Source organism: Metopolophium dirhodum, chromosome 4 (assembly GCF_019925205.1).
Source record: "Metopolophium dirhodum isolate CAU chromosome 4, ASM1992520v1, whole genome shotgun sequence".
NCBI classification, from domain to species: Eukaryota; Metazoa; Arthropoda; class Insecta; order Hemiptera; family Aphididae; genus Metopolophium; species Metopolophium dirhodum.
The window spans coordinates 7,448,382-7,468,898 of NC_083563.1; the positions used below are offsets into that span (position 1 = coordinate 7,448,382).

The 20,517-nt window shown below is 27.5% G+C and overlaps 1 protein-coding gene and 1 non-coding gene across 2 annotated transcripts in view; one reads left to right on the top strand and one right to left on the bottom strand.

Annotated features, from left to right (window-relative positions):
* Positions 1 to 20,517, bottom strand: part of LOC132943702 (uncharacterized) — a 263,660-nt gene that overhangs the window by 119,169 nt on the left and 123,974 nt on the right. The gene's annotated exons all lie outside the window — the stretch shown is intronic.
* Positions 18,393 to 18,475, top strand: Trnal-cag (transfer RNA leucine (anticodon CAG)). Its single transcript has one exon. It is a non-coding gene; the product is annotated as a tRNA-Leu (tRNA).

Genomic DNA, 20,517 nt, shown 5'->3' on the forward strand with positions numbered 1-20,517 from the left:
ACAGGTGATTGTCCAATACAGTATATTATGCATTAACGTTTTATAATTATGTTAGACATATCAATACCTAAGATAAGTTCAACGTATTTTTACAAACGTTCAGAAATAATTAATAAATGTTTAAAATATATTAAAATTTCTCGGGAACGGATCCTTGAATAAGGACCATCCACCTTTTGAAAATAGTGCTATTCTTAACAGTTATTCTGATCATATACAATTAATTAATCACATTTCACAAAACGTTTTTTTAGCTCCCGAGATGTAAAATGCACTTCAAAGTGCTTTATATAATAATATTTTATAATAAAGAATACCTTAATATCCCTAAACATAGAAATAAAAATATCAAGCGCGAATTTTAATATTGGTTTGGTATACCATAATAAATGTTCACAAGCATATTATATTTAAAACAAATGAAAGTAGAATTTAGTTTTAACACCTATATGAAGAAAAACCCAGTTATATTCAGTTAGGTAAATAGTCATTGTTATTATCTATAGTACATATTTTTAAGGATAGTATTACAATGGATTGCTGCAGGGAGTCTACAACACAATGTGTGCAATACTTTCCGTGTAATTTGGAGTGACGTTTAAAGAACCCCCTTTGAAGTTTTCTGTAGAAACTCTTAGGGTACATATAACACTGATTGGTAAGAACTAAAATTATGTAAGATACTTAAAATAGGGAAAAACTCGATTTCCGTGTTCACGGATTTTCGGACCTGAACATGACATGCGAATTTAGTAGGATAGGATACTAACGATTTCTACTCTTTCGCTTTCACCCTTTCACTTCTGTCTTTCCCCTATCTATCAACACTCACTTCCGATCCCTTCAAGCTCTGTTATATGTCCGTTGTCCACGTGTCATTAAAACTTTGTAAGAGCTTGGAGTTAGGTCAAAAGTTTTCAGTACACTCGACACCCAGTTGATAGTTATTTTGACGTATCACAGGGTCACGGTACAAAGAGAAAAGGGATAATACCAAATACCGATACCACCAAACTTATTTATAATTTTTAATGATACCAGACGAGATCTATTTTAATATTATTAATTTACAATATTTTACATAACTTATACAATTATTCGTAACAGTAATTAAATTACCTCTTAGTAGTACCACAAACTAATAACCAACTAACAAGGCTTAATATTCAATTTATTAACTATATAGAACATGAAATTCTCTAAGCATTCCTTCATCCAGAAAATAGTGTTCACAAAAAATGACTTAATTCTCACATGACTCAGATAACTCGAATATTTCAGATCTATATGTATATACATTTTTAACAAAAATTTTGAAATCTAGGCACAATTGAAGATTTATTTCAACTTACTCATAATGGCAAATATTAAGCTATATCTGTGTGGGGTGATATAAAATGTATAACAAACAGGTACCTACAATTAATTATTGAACATTAAAAATTGAGTTGAAATCACACTTAGTATCGTTTCTTAGTTTTTCAAACACTTCTTGGTAGTTTTTCTTTATGATTTGTACTTGGTTTATAACCATCGATAAAATATTAAATTAACTTTTTAAAAGAATTTTAGATTCTGAGCGGAGCGAAGAAGCTAGGTTGTGGTTTTACAATAATGTTAATTTTTTTTTATTATTATTATTATTATTATCCTGTATACAAAATTTCTACTAGAAGGAGTGCTTCGATTTCAACATATAGTATCTTATCTTTTAGCAAATTGAATCAAGATGGTACATGAGAGAGGTAATTTTTCAATTTTCTCAATAGTTATTTAATGCCACGGGAACCGACAAATTACAAAAAACCGCTAAAAACGGGATTATAATTTCTAACACTTTGTTAATCACCATAGAAATGAATGAAAATAAAAATAAATATACTGATTCTAGTCATTGTAGTTTATAATATTAATTCAACTTACAGGCTATAATAAATAATAACAATATAAAATATCCAGACTGACAAACCGTCTCCACTCTGAATCGTTTTTCGTATACAAAGATATTATATCGTTGAATTCAAATTTAATACAATTCATTATAAAAAGACCCACTTTTAAGTTGTAACTTGCTGTACAGCACAGCGACATCCACCTACTGGTTTTTTAAATATATATATTAGTTAACAAAAAATTTTAAATTGAATGAATTCTACGTATTTTTTTAAAAATTAAACGATGGACTAAAATAGTTTATTTTAAAAAGAAGTAAGTAATTATTAATTTTACTCAGATTTTTATACAGATTTTAAATTTGTACTGTTATGTACGAGTCTATAATTTTATTATAATATTTATCATAAGACTAACAACTATTTTTTTATAAATGTGTATATTCCATGAATTTTTTTTTCTTGTATCGTTTATTTCTTTTCAAAAACAGTTTAAATATTTTCCAATCGCAATAAATATTAAATTTTCCTGCTAATAATGTGCATTTAACAGGAATTTTGTCATATTCATAAATGCAACGTTTAAGATCAAACATTTTACTTATAACCGTTTTTTACACTGATAATTTTAAATTGTACAGCAGTAAAAAATATTAATTAACTTATATTGTTATATATTAGCCATGCATAGTTATGAAAAAAATAAATTGTAAATAATGTTACCATATTAATTTGATATTCGATTCATAGAAAACATAAAACTAACTTTCTTCTTCCAAACATTAATTTTATTTTCTGATTAAAAATACTATAAGTAAATTTTTTTCCTAAAATTGATCAAATTTGTATTTAATGACTTCGTGGTTAATTAAATAATTTTCGTTATATAATTATATAATATGTACTTGGATACTTGATATATCTTAAAAGTAATTTGTTGTTCAAATTAGAGCACTTTAAATGACTTCAGCTTTTAATTGTTCAGTAATTAACGTATTTGTATTTTTTTTTTTGTCACAATTGTTAAAATAATTACAACTTTCCATTATTTTTTTGTAAATATTTGAACAGTTAAAATTGATTTTTAAATTTCAAATAACTTCCTATCTGCAGAACATTAAATGATTAAATATAAATAAATACATAAAATTGTTTTTTTCTTATTCTAATGTTAAATAAAATCCATTTTTCTTTATAAAACGATACCTACCTAGTTTCAATATATTTTAATCAATTAACTTAACTAATTTCACGGGACGTCGCATTAAAATAAAAACATATAATACAACGTTTATAAAAGTATCCTCTTAAAATCGATTTTAAGCAAATTAAATATGATATATTCTGGCTTATACTGGATATAGATCCTTATAATTTTTACTACTATAAATTGTACAATCTTTATAGTTGTTTGTTTTCACTATATTGAAAAATATGATATACATATTGATAACCACTGAACAAGAATATAAGATACTTGAGTAATAGTACAACACTATAATGTAGTACAATCTATAACTAATGAAAATGGTCCTTTCCAAGAACATCAAAAAACATGACAAACCCTAAAGAGGAATAATATAGGAAAATTACCACTAAAGTTTTAACAAGGATTAAGTATCTAATCAGAAATCATTACAATATATCGTACAAGACGGACCACACCCTGAGAACAACCACGACACAAAATCAATGCAATTGAACATAAATATAATGGCACAAAAAAAAGGCACATAATATTGTCATCGCAATCGAACTGCAGAATGTGTGATTTTACATTAACCAACGAGCACTGTGTTTATATTACATTATACGGCTATATAATTTAATGCAGCATATGTTATCTGTACATTTTGAGGTTATTGCTATACAAATTTTTAACTTTAAAAAATACTGAACGATTGACAATAAGTAGGTAGGTACATACTATCTATATATTTGTTATAGGTACAATATAATATACGCATTCTATTGTTGATTTTATGACGTATATGGTATATGTATACAGAACTATTATATAACATTATATTATTATGTGGGCCTATAGTTCAAAGTAAAAAACATAGGTTGTATAGTTATCAAGAAAGAAGTAAAGTGGATGAAGTCATTCTGTAAAAAATTGTCACGGAGAACAAAACTATATAAGTAATTTAAAAGATTGCTATTTTCTGTTTGAATTTTAAATAAAATAGGTTTAATGTTATATTATGAATGTTAAATAAATAATCTATATTCTTTAATATGATAACAATTCATTTTAAATATAGGTACCTATTTCACAAAACTAGAAAGAAGCTATTATGACGCCAGTGGCGTCATTTGAGTTTTATATTAAGGGTGCCAACTTATTTAAACAGGCTTACTATTTCTGGGGCACTTGATTTTTTCTTCGCCATAGTAAATTTGTAATTTATGTATATATCATGTATATATGACACACGTAAGGGTTGATAGGTTATATAGGTATTATAATGTTTTAATGTTTTAATGAATTAAAGAGTTGGAAATAGCTTTTAACGTGCATACGAGTATACGACGCGACATGCCAATAATAAATACTTATAACTATTACCTGGGTACCATAATAAATATATACATTACCTCAATACATATATAGTATATTATATTATACGCATTAAAGTTTTCATAATATATTTCAACTTGTATGTATTGGACATCGCGAGTTTGTACAATTTATGGCTGGTTAACAAGACGCGGAAAAAATAAAGGTGCCAAAGCTGAATGCACACCCTATATTTTTATTGAATGTGTTAGAAAATGAAATATTTAAAGGAAAAAAAAAATAAACTTTAAACTATACAACATTATATAATAGGTATTTACCTATCTAAGTACAAAATTATTGACTTCTATAAACATTTTGTACGGTCTAAAATTATTAACCTATATTGGCCGATTTCCGTGTCATATTATTAACTTGTTTAAGGTTTCTAAACATAATTAGTTCGTCCGTCAGCTCGTTACCAGTGAATAGTTACGATTGGTTGCAGTATTGAGATGTATATTTAATGTCCGCAGTTACGACCGGAATTATCGTGGCAAACTATGCCGGTCCAAAGTTCCGGCATTACATTTCGTTGGTCAACACAGCAATAATGACGACCGTTGCCACCGAAGTCAAGATCGAGACGCCACCCGTTTCGTCCCCGCTGCATGTTCGACCGGCCGAAGTGGACGTACAGCGCAGCAGTCAAGCAGCGATCTCACAGATCCGCCGGCGCGACGCTTATTTTGTTGCGTTTGATATCAACCCCCCCCCCCCCCCAAAAAAAAAAAAAAAAATTGACCCCGCTCAATCGAGTATCACCGAATCTGGTTGCATCCGATCGAACGCTAGTAGAAAAAAAAAGTTATACTTAGATTGTACGATTGTTATACTGCAAATCCTACTATGATTTACACAAATAAACGTTTTGGTACGTTATCTATTTAATTGATTTTTATTTGATATTATTATATAGTTGATTATTATCATTAAACGCGTCGATAACACGCTATCGTGAACAATTAATGTATGCCACTTGGGAAAATCGTGAGTATATCTGTATATACTATTATTGCGCAGGAGTATAGGTACTTTCGATTTTTTTTTGTAAATGATAAAAAATAATGGTAAATATATATTATATTACATAGAGTAATATATTTTAAAGGTATTTTAACAGTTTGTGTGGAAGGCAGATCCCTCCACTCGCATGTTTCATTTAAATACGTAAAGCCCCTCCAAGTCAAATCTGGAATACTGCGCCTATGGAATCCTGCAGTGACTTCAATATTCAAGACTTCAATTCTTCCAACTCCTACAGTCCTTCAACATGAACACATAAATACTCAATACCGAAGATGTGAAGAAAAAATACAACCAGCAACCGCAGTTATACTCGTGTTCTGCGTTCTGTGTGGTGCAATCTATCTCGTCCAAGCTCTCTCAATAAGTACAGAAATTGCGTGATTGACAGCAGTTGTAGCACTCGGTTAACGTTCTCCCCCACGTCCACGCACATGTCAATAAGTAATACCTAACTTACGACACGAGTATAAATTGTTTTGTTTTTTTTTTTGTCCAAAATTAATTTGTCAATATTGTATTGACTAGATTATTTATCTGAAAAAATATTTGAATTTATCACGAAGTGTATTGAACAATTTAAAATTCTTAATATAAAAAATTTAAAAATTATATTTTAAAGGGCTTAAGAATTTCAAAAAAGTAAAAAAGTAGAAATGTCGTTTTCAAGTAAACTTCACGACGACATAAAATGTGTTCAGAAGTTGTTATCCGATTACTAGGATATTTCGTGTGAATGCACAATTGACATGATAGGTATGGTATAAATATTTTGGTAGAAAACGCAGACGGCAATAAAGAAAACTAATCAAAACTTGATAAATGCTCAAGAAAGAAAAATCTTCTTTATTTAGTGGTCATCGTTATACTTTAGGGAAATTTTACAATCAATTGGAGGTAAATACAATATGTATAAATTTTCTTAAAATAACTAGTAAATAAAATCCGATTATTTTATTCGGTTCTGATTAAACGAAATTTCCAGATATTGAATTATTTAAACTATAATTAATTACTTAATTGGTATAGAATAAATTCAAATTCTAAATATATCCTGCAATAGTCATATCAAATATTGACGTGTTGACGTAGATCCATAACAAATCAATATAGAAAATATTAAAGAATTTAAATCAAGTTATAATAAGATTTTAAAAAATAATAAAAATTGTATAATACAAATTATTTTCTTAGGAAAAATAGCTTTCATATATACAATATAAATAATTTTAATAGTAAAAGAAAGATATTTTCTTTTATCATATTTTCTTTTCGTTATATTTTTTATATCATATTTAATTTAATTTATATATTTCCATTTATTTATTGAGTTCTTAGGAAAAAAAATTAAAAAAATGTGGGCAAGTGGATGTCGCTCTGCTGTACAGTAGGTTGCAAGTGTGTCACTGTAACGGATGATGTTGAATTTGAATTCAATGATATAATATCATTGTATAAGAAAAACGATTCTGAGCGAAAACGATCAGTCAGCCTAGATATTACCAAGTATATTTGATGATATTATTGTGAATAAAGTAATTTATATAGAAGTATAGAACTTATTTGCGTGGAACCTTGTTTTAAATTTTCAATCCTTAGATGTAAAAATTGAACATTTTATACATTTTTAACTACAAAATAATTATTAAATTTTAAATTAGATAACTTTTGTCAAAATTCAAACTTTCAATACTTTTAAAAACAATTGTGACTATGTATTTTTAAAAATGTTCAACTGCTATTGTAACATTATATCAGGAACCTTGTATATATTGTCACGCATTTTTACCCAACAAATTAAATTTTATTGATAATTATAGAAAAAAAAATTGAAAACTGACAATGTCCGTAAACAGCTCAAGAAGAGTCAAAATATTTTCAACATTCTATGGTGTATAGGAAATGAAAAAATAAACATTGAAAGAAATTTTTATGTATCTACAGTTATTTGTTTTTGAATTACAACAAAAAAACAAAATCGCTACATGAGAAATCGAATGAATAACCAATCTTGTAAAAATATGAACTTCAAACGCTCATAACAATTTAATTTGATTTGCTTGTAGACATTTTTTTTTGTTGATAAAGATAGACATAAAGACTTTTTCTAATCTTAGATTTAAATAGAAATTTTTTTATAAACTTCTAACTCAAAATAATTTGCATATTTTCGTGAATTTTACGTATTTTGTCAATACTTGAACTTTAAATGCTTAATAAACAAAAATTGTAACTGGATTTTTAATTTTTTTCATCTGCCTTTGAAAAAATATACTAGGAGCCTTCTATTAAATTTTCAAGCTTTTTTAACCAACAAATAAAATTTTATTGATAGTATTTATAGAAAAAAAAAAACTAAAAAAAATGGAAACTGAAAATATCCGTTAACAATTCAAAATAAGTCTAAATATTTGGAAAATGTTATTGTGTGTAGAAAGTTCTAATTTAAACATTTAGTCAACATTTCATGTACCTACGGTCATTTGTTTAAGAGTTGCGCCAAAAACCAAAATCGATTTTCTCAAAAACAGATTTTGCCTAAAAATTCCCATTTTTTCTTAATTTTTTTAATAAGTAAATCCATTAATTCATTTGTATTTAAAATTAAGAAAGTGCGTACATATTATTACACACAATAGAGTAAAATATTTTAGATTCTGAGCGGAGCGATGAATGCATTGATTTTACTAGGTATGATGTGTGTTTTTTTATTTTGTGTTTGTCATCACCATTTTGGGTAGTAATACTACTTCGATTTTCTTTAACAGTATCTTGTTCGATGGGAAAGTGAATCTAGTTGGTGCATTTGAAAGGTCAACATTTAAAATACCTAAAAGTTTTCAAAAGCAAAGTAAAAAACAAAATAAAAATTAAAGAAAAACGGAAATTTTTACGCAAAATCGATTTTGGTTTCTGTATACCATAGATACACCCATTAAACTTCAAATTTTGAAAAAATACGTAAAAATCACGAAAATGGGCAAATTATTTTGAGTTAGAAATTCCTAAAAGTTTTTCTTTTTAAATCAAAGATTTTAAAATGTAATATAAGATTCCTTATAAGGTTATCTGCCTTTACCGAAAAATTCCATAAGAAAGTCAAATTACATTTTTATTAGCGTTTAAAGTTCAAATTTTTACAACATTGGATATTCACTCGATTTCTCAAGTAGCGATTTTTTTATTTTATTTTAATTTAAAATACGAATAACTGTATAGATATTTGAAATTTAAATCATATTTATTTTTCTATAAATGTCAATACAATTTTATTGCTGGTTAAAAGTGAAAAACTAATACAAGGCTCCGATATATTTTTACAATAGTAGTTGAAAAATATTAAAAATACATAGGCACAATTTTTTTTATAAGTATTAAAAGTTTGATTTTTGACAACATTTATCAAATTTAAAATTAAAAAATGATTTTGTAGTTAAACATCTATAAAATGTTCTTTGGTAATAAAGATAAGCCCAGATGATAATATTGTAGATACCTCGTTAAGATTATATTATAATGTTATATTATTATATTATACACTTGTACAGTAAAAAAATACTATGCATTTTATTTTTCCCCGTGTAGGAACCTACGAATATGTGTAATATTGTTAGTGTATAGTAACTTACTTAGGTACTGGGGATTTGTTTTCTTGTATTTCCATGTTTTGTGTGGAAATTTACCAAATCCTATAGCTAATAAACTAGTTAATTGTTTAGTTGCTGTGACGTATAACTAATGAATATCTCCACTTAGTAATCCACTATTGTATTTCTAAATCATACTTGAGAACGACCTCAACGATGGGAGAAAATATCAATGAAATGGATTAGCTATTCGCATTTTGTTAAAATATATTCATTGTGAAATTAATATAAATCCAGAAGAACCAATCTAATAGATTTATTTCCTAATCAACATTGTAGGTTTTACCTAGGTACTTACAATTGTTTATATATATAAATATTTTTATATCAACATATAACTCTACCTACCTATATTCTAAATAAAATAAATAGTCCCTGATATTATATTTGATACTAATATAGTAAATAGTAGTATGTAGTAGTTAGTATGTACACTAATGTTAATTATAATTAATATAACCTAATAAAGACGTTTATACTAAAATTATTTTTCATTTTTTTCATTAATATGTACCTATTACAATTTAAAATCTTTAATATTGTTTTGAAAATGGTCAGTCTTCCCCTTTACCTCCCCCCAACCAACCATGAAAAACGGAATCCTAGATACACTACTGACGCTAAGAACGATTTGCTAACATTGTTCGTAATATTATATCGCCTAATATTCGAACACGCTTATGATCGTAGTCCAACCATTGTACTCACAACCTCGCCCATTTGCAATACCTACCTATACTACGGTGTCGTCGTAATCGATTGCCGAATATTGCGACGAACAGCCATTACAAATAGTAAAATAGTAGGTATTGGTCATTCAACACGCCATATATAACTCGGTGACATCGATGTCAATGAAATAATATAGTTCGTAGTTATTGTTAAGTTATACCTAAATGCAAAAAAAAAATATTATTATTATAGGTAATAATAATAAGTTTAGATACAATATTATCATGTTTTATTATTTTCACTTTTCACACAATGACAGCCGGTCGAATACCTAATTTTTATTAAAGACTGATATCAAAATAATGTAACGTGTGTAATATAATGTCTATTATTCGTCGATGTATTGTAATAATATCACTGCGATATCGTTGTAATAAAACACGCCCCTTTAGACTACACTCAATACTCACACTCTATCCCGATTCTCGACTGTTCGTTATAATAATAATATCTATTCTACACTTGTGTTGGATCGGAATTTCACCTGTATACTAGTAGCACATTTAGTAGCACATATTTTAATCAATACTTACATAGGAATAGTGGCTGTCTTGTATGGTATACTATTTGTCAATATGTTTATAATGTATAATATTATAATATCACTGATTAATATATTATGAACAGTGAGTCACTATGATAACTTCGTGGTAGATCCTCAAACGTATTGTTCTACTTGAAAGTTTCTATTCTTCAATGGATATACTACCCTTTCTCATAATGACATTCTGTTTCTATTATTATAATAATATATACACTATAATTCATAGTATTTACTTATCGTGTTCCTGAATACAGATCATAAGATTTATGAATAAAAAGGTGGGTAAGTGGATGTTGCTCTGCTGTACATTAGGTTACAAGTGGGTCACTGTAATGGATGATGTTGAATTTTAATTCAATGATATAATATCATTGTATAAGAAAAACGATTCTGAGCGAAAACAGTCAGTCAGCCTATGAAAGTTGAACATTTTATAAATTTTTAACTACAAAATAAGTATTAAATTTTAAATTTGATAAATTTTGTGAAATTTCGAACTTGAATTTCTTACGAAAAAATTTGTGCCACATGTATTTTAATATTTTTTAGTTGCTATTGTAACAATATATCAGGAGCCTTAAATTTTTACGTATCTAAAGTCATTGGTTTTTTAATTACAACAAAATAAGAAAATCGTTACATGAGAAATCAAGTGAATGTAAAATGTTGTAAAAATATAAATTTCAAACGCTCATAAAAATTTAATTTGACCTTCTTGTTGACATTTTTTTTTTTTTTTGATAAAGGTAAACAATTTTTCATCTGCCTTTGAAACTATATACAAGGAGCCTTCTATTAAACAACCAGTGCAAATAGTAAGTTATCTACCTGTTAATAATTTACTATTTTAACTGTAGTACCTATATCATTCGCAGTATTGCTATTTTATCACAACAAAAATTAATATAAATGAAAACAAAATATCATAACATTTATTTTCTATTTACATTACTAATTTTTAGAATACGTAAAAAAAAACACACATCATTGTAAAATCAATACATTCATAGCTCCGTTCAGAATCTAAAATGAAAGTATAGTTGAAATGAAGTACAGTTTTCGTTATAAACTGATCAGATTTTAAAGAAGCTAATGGCACACATTTGTCGGTCAACATTTTTAACGTATTTTTTTTTTGTCAGTTAAATATATGATTATGCGAATAAAATATATAATATTATACACTCAAGCTAATTACAATACTGAGTAACCTTCTAACCAGTCATACTTGTACGTTGGTGTGTATGTGCGTGTGTGTGAGCTAAATGGCCTAAATGGCCAAGAGAGTAGCAGTAGACAGTTATAGTCCAAGGTGCACACAAGACACTATGCGGAAATGCCCTTTCAACCTTTAATTCTATTTTCGTGTAGACGACCGTCACTAATTATATTAACTAAGTTAAAACGTTAGGTACACTGAGGGCAATGGCTTCTGAGTAGGTATCCAACGTAAAATGCATTATTGTCTGATGTTGATATTCGATTAAAATAAATAGATGAGATTTTTGAATGTTTTTTTTTCTATTTATTATAATTACAATATTCATTGAAGAAATGGTTGAAAAGAGATTTTAATAAAACACCTCTCAAATGTTTAATTTTATTTCAAGAGCCTCAGATTCTGTTATCGTAGTTGGACGTTATTATTCTATGAAAGAAATGTTCAGCACTTATTCAGCTGTTCAATTACAAGAAAATCCTTTGGAGTCGTTTGAAAAACGATATATTTTATCATCTCAAGGTGAGACTTTAAATATACTTCAATGAGAAATATTAAAACAAAACATAATCTCATCATGGCGAATATTAATTTATTTTATATGCTGAAAAATATATTAAAAATATACCACTATTACTACAAAAAGGTAAATTAATAATAATAAATTACGTAATTGTATTAATCTATTGAGTGGTTTTATATACCTACACGTTTTTATCTTTATGATCAAATTATCAATTCCTAAATTGGGCCTAGTAAGCTCGCTTCGAAAGTTAAAATGTGTCTAAGAAAATATACATAGTAGCAACTCTATTATCTTATAATTGTATTTTCCATTGTACTTATAAATTATTATCTACTATCTACTGTATCTATCCTATCTAGATCAGTAGTAAGTTCTCAATCGATGTTCACTAGTTCACTGCACACTACTGTCCGTACCTACGTGGCCGTGTAAGTCGTGCACTTGTAGCTAAAGTATTAGCAGATATTTAGTATATTATATACCTAGCCTGTACGTGTGCCTATAAATAGATTGAAATGAGTCTACAATTCAATTCATCACAATTTATATTAGTATAAAATAGTAGGATTCATTGTTTTATGTTTAATATCTAATATCATCAACATTTGAACTTCGAATCCTCATAAAATATTAAAATATGTTTAAGTCGTTGGTATTAAAATTGTATGCATTTTACACATAGAAAAGAGACGTTTTTATTTGAAAAACTGAAGTTTGTATCTACGCAAGACGCCCTTTAATTAGTACAAAAAATCTCAAGAATTTGAAACTTCGATCTAAAGTACATTAAAAAATTCCAAAAATCAGATTTTGAGTAGTTACATTATTGAAGTAAAAAAGTGGGTGGAATGCTTGTTAAATCACTTTGTTTATATAAATATTTTTTTTACCGTATAAAACCATTCGTTACATATTATTATTATCTGTGTTATAGTATTTATAACTGCACCATTAATTCCTCTTGTAGATACTTACATCCTGCAAGTATCCAACCTATAAAGAATTTTGAAATTAATATTTCGTATAAAAAATATATACGGTAACGGTAATTTTAAAAATAACTTATAAAGCTACCTACTGCGATAGTAATATAAAAAAAAACACACTTCATTCTAAAATCAATACATTAATTGCTCCAGTCAAAATCTAAAAACCCTATGAATTGAATAATGATTATTCCAAATAAGTTAATTTTATAATAACATATATACTTGGTCAATATCTTATATTGGAAATATTAATTATAATAATTATTATTAATGATGTGTTACTTGAACATAAACTGTTTATTCACGATATATTTTTATCAGTAATTTCAATTTATAATGGACTGTAAACAGATTTTGGCTCAACATTATGTGTCGAATGCGTATCTTTCAGTATCATGTCATTACTGTCTGTAGATTTTCTTGTGAGAAATATGAATATGATATTAATATGATATGAATATTAATATACAATATATTTCAACTACGAATAAAAAAAAATATTTTGAACCTTAATAGAAAAACAAAGAAACACTGTGACAATTATAATATTAGTTTAAAATAAAATATTAATGTATTTAATATACATTTTAGTAATTGTAAATACTTATAATTTATATATCTACTCTAGCAGTCATACAATAGTACAAATGTATGAATTAATGTACTTTAAAGTCGTATATCAAATTGTATTAAATCCTAAGTTTTTTTTTAAAAATACAACTACGTACATCTACTAAAAATAATGGTTCCATTAAGATTGTAACAATCACATTTTTACTTTATATGTTAATGCAACCGCTTCAGTGTCCAATTCAACGTACAAATAGTACCTACCAACCCTTTACGTGCAAAGAATAACATTTTTTTAAACTGTTACTTGGTGAAAATAATAAAACTAGCTTTGTAAATATGTCCAACAGAACCATTTGAAATTCATAATATATTTTATTTATTTTTTATGGGAACTAACATTTATTGATTTTATATGTGTTTGATTGTCATCATGTATTACATTTGAACAATAAAGAATATCGTTGGATGTAGAAAGTTTGAGGACTATAAACAGCCAAATTTAAAAATTTTTATAGGTAGGTACGTTAAAAAATCTTATAAATAGTGAAATAAAATTCCACTTTTATATACATAAATATTGTTTTAGTAGGTAGTGTTCTAAAAAGTTCTTACCCACTGATTATAATTGATGTTAAATTACAAAAAAGAATAAATTAATTGTTTTTTTGTTCAGTAGAGAACGAACTATAGTTCATGTATCCATGTAACAACTTTAAAATTACTGAATGAAAACTGTAAACATTCCTGTCACAAACAGATAACTAATGTAATATAATCTTAAATGTAGATGTATAAATATATTTAATGTAATGTATTGTTTATACATTTTACGTAATAAAAACATAAAAACATTTTTTTATTTTTTAATAATATAATTGTATTGGGAGGCTGTCGTAGTCACATGTTTATCTTCAAAAACTATAACTAAGCACTCGTACGTGGTAATTACGCTATTGTAATAAAAAGAGAAATGATCAAAGAAAGCAAATAAAAAAGAAAATAGATACCTTTAATAATCAAAAGGATCTACCAGGATTACAAAGAACAAATCTACAAAAAGGCTGCAGTACGTTCAAACGAGCTGGTTAATGGTGGGTCAAATAAGGAGGAAAATAAAATCTAAAGAAATACTCGGCGGATAAGGCAGGTACAAAACAGGAAATGGCTATAAGTGTAAGTCTTCTTAAGAAGTATCGGCGCACAGTAGTAGGTACAGATTTTTCGCCAATTTCGATTCAACTTTGAGTATTTTTGTGTACCCTAACAAGTGACAATTCTACATTTTACTCGAAAGAAAATTAAATAAAATAATACTACAAATGTGCTTGCTCTCCGCTTTACGATTTTAAAATATTCATCGGGGGTAGGAAAGAGTACAATGGGCTGGAATGCTGGATTATAGCCTTGACGATATTAATAATTTAACGTCATTCCACGAACAAATATTATTATTTTTGTTTAATGTTAACTTAACAGTACTTAAACAATATTTAAAATATTTAAACAATACATTATATAGTTTCAATTTATAATATTACGTACTCATAAAAAAAAGTTATTATAAAATATCAATATTTAAAACTTAAAGTTAAAACAACGCACATATTACGGAAGTCAAATAATGTGTTTGAATACAAATATGTATTATTAGTTATTATATTCATTATAATTTCAAATAAGTGTTATAATTATATTATAATTTGAAGAATAACGGTTATATAACTTATAACCTATATCTTATCATAATTCACAAATACCCTTTACCAATTGGTATCCACTAATAGTGATTTTTAAGTTGGTAGATATACGCTTCTTTCTCAAACAATAAATTGTATGCATAGGTAATTATGCATTTATTCAAATTCTATCCATCGAAATTTTAAGTAAGTATGGGTACATACATGCACATTAAGCTAAAAGGCTATTTTTTAAAAATATTTTTTCTACAACATTTAAAGGTCTGAGCGATAACGTGACCATTTTTATCATTTATCAAGGTTTTATTTGGATTTTACAAACATGCGTGTAGTGCGCACTTATATAACCTAACCTACCTACCTACGTCCTACACACTACATTAAGTGAAACTACAATAAATTTCAAATAATGGTCGTAGAGGCGTCCTAGAACGAGGAGGCTGTGAATAATATATACATGTAGGTCATATGTGACTGATGTACGTCTTACTCTCGACCGTGCAATCCTCGGCTCATAATCCTCGGGAAACAGGCGACGCTTTCCGTCGGACCGGAAGTAATGGGATTCGCAAATAATATAGGTAGTGTTGTAGGTACCTATACGCTTTACAAGACTGGTTTCACTGTAATTTCGTTGCTCTATACGTCTGTAGGTAGGTACATCACTATGTTTAGTGATAATTTAGTACATGTATTTTCATGATATTAAGATATTGAGTTATATGACGTATAAGATAGGCACGCACTCGCGGACGACGATCAAAACGGTTTGATTCAGAATCGAACATCGAGACTGACTATGAGTAAAATGTCGGCGATGGTTACGTTTTTCAAGGCAGATCAACGGGAAATATTGCGGTCACTCGTTTGCGAGTAAAGCCGGGTTTCCGTTATGCAGACGTGCAGTATAATTATTGAATTGGTAGGTCAGCGGTATAGTTAAACTATAGACACCTATTATAGGTTAATCATCATCACTATAGCAGTAGTTCAATCGAATTTGCAGCCGATATCATAATGTTATACAAAAATGGAAACAAACGGCCTCAATTTGTTATCAGTTTACAACCGCGAAAATAATATATATTGGTCTCAATAAAATTGGTAATGTCCTATCCATGTTTTATTATCTAATATGCTATTACTTATACGGCTGTACATATGTAGGTAGGTGTAGGCGGGTGAACATGAGGATGAACAAGACGAAATGTTGTAGGGTTAAACATTATAGTTTAATTTGTTGGTAAAATGCTACTAATATTTTGTAAACTACATAGCTTCGACTATGAGCTATTAAATATAACTATTAAACACGACACAACCCGCGGTGTAGTGAAACTCTGATTATACGGACTGCGCGAGGCGGTTACATTGACTGTGGTCCACAATGTGTTTATGTACGATACCGACTATACCGTGCTATACATACTTGCTAACGTGGTAACCGCGATGTTTTCTACACTGTCAATAATCTCTGTAAAACTGCCGCCAGCCTTTTTCTCCTCATAGGTCGTACAGTTCGACTGTCGATTAGACTGACCAAGACAATATTATCATAAATAGTTTACATGTAGACAGTTTATGAAAATGTAATAGTTTTTAAATTGTAAGTAAGCAATTATAATTTGAACGAGTAGTTTTTTAGTTATAAGAAAGCACGCTTATGTACAGTGGTATATACTGGTATAATACATGTACCTAGTTTAGGACTTGGTAGGAAACGAGCCACCATTTAGATATTAGGTACACCTAATAGTACTACAGTCTACAATCTACAAGTTACAACAAGAATAAGAGTATAAATAGGGGGATGGAGTGGCCGACCCGAGTTCGATACCTCGGCCGTGGGCGGCATTTTTCTTCGGGCAAGTCACGGTGTCCGGAGAACAAGTGCCGCCATGCCGCCATCCCCCCACCCGGAGCATGGCAGAAACCTACGGGTGCCCCATTAGAAATTATGCCAAAACACAACACACACTAACCTAACCTAACCAACCTACCCAATTTAAAAACCTACAGTGCCCTCCCCCACACCCAATAGCCTATGTTGCCGCGGGTTACCCAATAAAAAAAAAATAAAGAGTTTAAATAATAAAATATATTTTATAAAGTCCTATAATAATGCGCTTAGAATATAAAAGGGTATATTGATGATTTGAAAAAAAATATTAGAAAAATGTTGATTGTAAAAACATTTATTTTATTCGTGTAATTTTTTTTTTCACAATTTTTGAAATTCCATTATTTTTATTAAACAACGTTGATCCAGTCGTATAAAAAACATTTTAAATAATTCAAATAATATAAACTTTTTTAAATATTTTATGAGAATTTTTAAATATGATCTTTTTAAAATCTAAATATTTTTTTAAAAAGTTATTACTTTTTTATGAGTTACTAATTTAACATTTTAAAAAATCGTAAAAAAATAAACGACTTGATTTATATGAATGTTTTTACAATCAAACATTTTCTAAAACCAGATTTACAATTACTTGGCTATTTTAAAATTAAAAACAAAAATTAGGTTTAAATTTTTTTATTTTCAGTTTAAAAATTAAAATTTTACCAATATTTTAATATGTGTGTAGCGCAAAAGTCAACAAATTAAAAATAAAAAAAAAAATATTGATTAGAACAAAAGTTATTTAATTTGCCATGTCTTCCTGTTACACCCTTGCATCCTGTATATTAGCTACCTCACTCTAATTTAGGTAAGTTAATCTTATGGGATTTCCTAATGTTTGTATGGTAGCACCGGGCTACCTAGTACCTAGGTACAAAGTTAGCATAATGTTAACATCACTTGCTAATTATTAAAATTATATAAAAATCATAAGAATTAAAATTAAATTAATAATTTACCTGCCTAAATAGTAAATACTAAGTATTTATGTAATACATCTGTATAAAAATCATTGATATTGAATACTTAAGTTTCAGTATCTATTTAAATAACAAACATAAATACAATTTACAACATCGTCAGGATGGCCGAGTGGTCTAAGGCGCTGCGTTCAGGTCGCAGTCCACTCTGTGGGCGTGGGTTCGAATCCCACTTCTGACATCTGAATTTTTGCATTTTTTTACGATTTCATTACCATTAATCGAATTATTCTATTATATATATTATTATTATTATTTACACAATTTAGAATTAATACAACAATTCCACAATTTATAACAATTATTGTTATGATTTTAATAATTTACTATAGAAATCCCACAAATTTGAAAATAGTTTAATAATATTAATTAGATTCTCGTTACTTACTCATATCTATATTATTAATGTTTGTATATAGTTATGTCTGATATAGTTTATAAGAGATAATTCAAACTAGAAATTTAATGAACTAATACGTCTACTGACTCCCAGGGTCGATGATCATGGTATGCATTAATAGGAAATAAAGTTATAGGTAAAAATATGTATTTCAGTTATACTTGTAGTATTTGTTTGTACATAGTATACTATATAGGTACATATTATGATAAAGTTCCTCTAAATTTTAATATTCTAAACCTATATTATAAATGTACCTATATCAAAATAATATTTTCATATATTTTGTTAAGAGTGATGTGTTATAGAAGAAAAAATTACGCTTTCCTGTATGATAGTAGGTACCTACGTCCATTAAATACCTAACACGTAGTGATGAGAATTTGTACAATACATACATTTATTTTATACAATGATGTATAACGTTTTTAAAAAAGTTTATTAATTACTTCATTCTCATTGCCCATTGGTTATTACTTTGAGTATATTTTTTTAATAGGGTTCAATTTTCAAACGAGAAATGGTTGAGTAATCAAGGCTTAATTAGGTTTGTAAAATTGTAGGTACCTAGTTTAAACTAATATTTTTGCTAAAAACCAATCACACATTTTTTATAATTATTGTAATATTATTTCATATAATATTACGTGCTGTTATACTATAACTTACAAAGCAATTAACCGTCGTACCTACTGTAGTACTGCGTGATTAGATTGGTAGTATAAATAGCTTTAAATTCATCTAAATATAATACAAATTTCATTGTGTAGATTAAATATTAAATAATAATTTATAAACGTAGATAGTAGCAAAAACTTTCAAGCCCCTATTTTTAGTTAAATATCCGATTTCGTCGAAAATAGAACTTGAAAAGAAACGTCTATTATATAAGATTGTAAATATGCGTTTATGTGATTTTCAGAGTTCTACAAGAAAAACTTATGAGGAAACTCGTATTACATTTTCAAGTATTAGCAATTATAATTTAAAGAAAGGTGGGAAATGGGTTTATGACCCCAAAAAAAAACTAAAAAAAAATGAAAATTTATAATGCTCGTAAACTGCTCAAACCAAGTCAAAATGTTATCAATTACAAGAATTTGATAAAATAAACATGTGGTGAAAATTTCAAGTATCTACAGTTCTTCGTTTTTGAATATTAAAACAAGATAAAAAATCAATACATGAGAAATCGAGTGCTTGTAGATCCAACCTTGTAGAAATTTGAACTTCAAACGTTCATAAAAATTTAATTTGACTTTCAGGTAGAAATTTTTTTTGATAAAGGTAGACAAACGTATGACGAATCTTTAATTCAATTTTCAAATTTTATTTTTAAAAACAAAAAATCTTATGAATTTCAAACTTGAAATAATTTGCACATTTTTGTGATTTTTAAGTATTTTGTCAAAATCAAAACTTTAAATGTTTATAAAAAAAAATTGTGACTGTATTTTTAATATTTTTCAACTGTCATTGTAACAATATATTAGAAGCCTTGTATTGAATGTTCAACCTTTTACCCAACAAATACAATTTTATTGACATTCATAGAAAAAAAAACTACAAAATATGGAAACTAAAAATGTCTGTAAACGGTTTACAACAAATAAAAATATTTTTAAAATGGTATCGTGTATAGAAAATGCTAATATAAAAAACCAGTGAAAATAGTAAGTTAAGTATCTACCTATTAATATTTAATATTTAACTGTAGTGTATCTTTCGCAGTATTGCTATTTTATCACAAAAAAAATTAAAACAAAATATAATAACATTTATTTTCTATTTACATCACTATTTTTTAGAAAACATTTCTATAA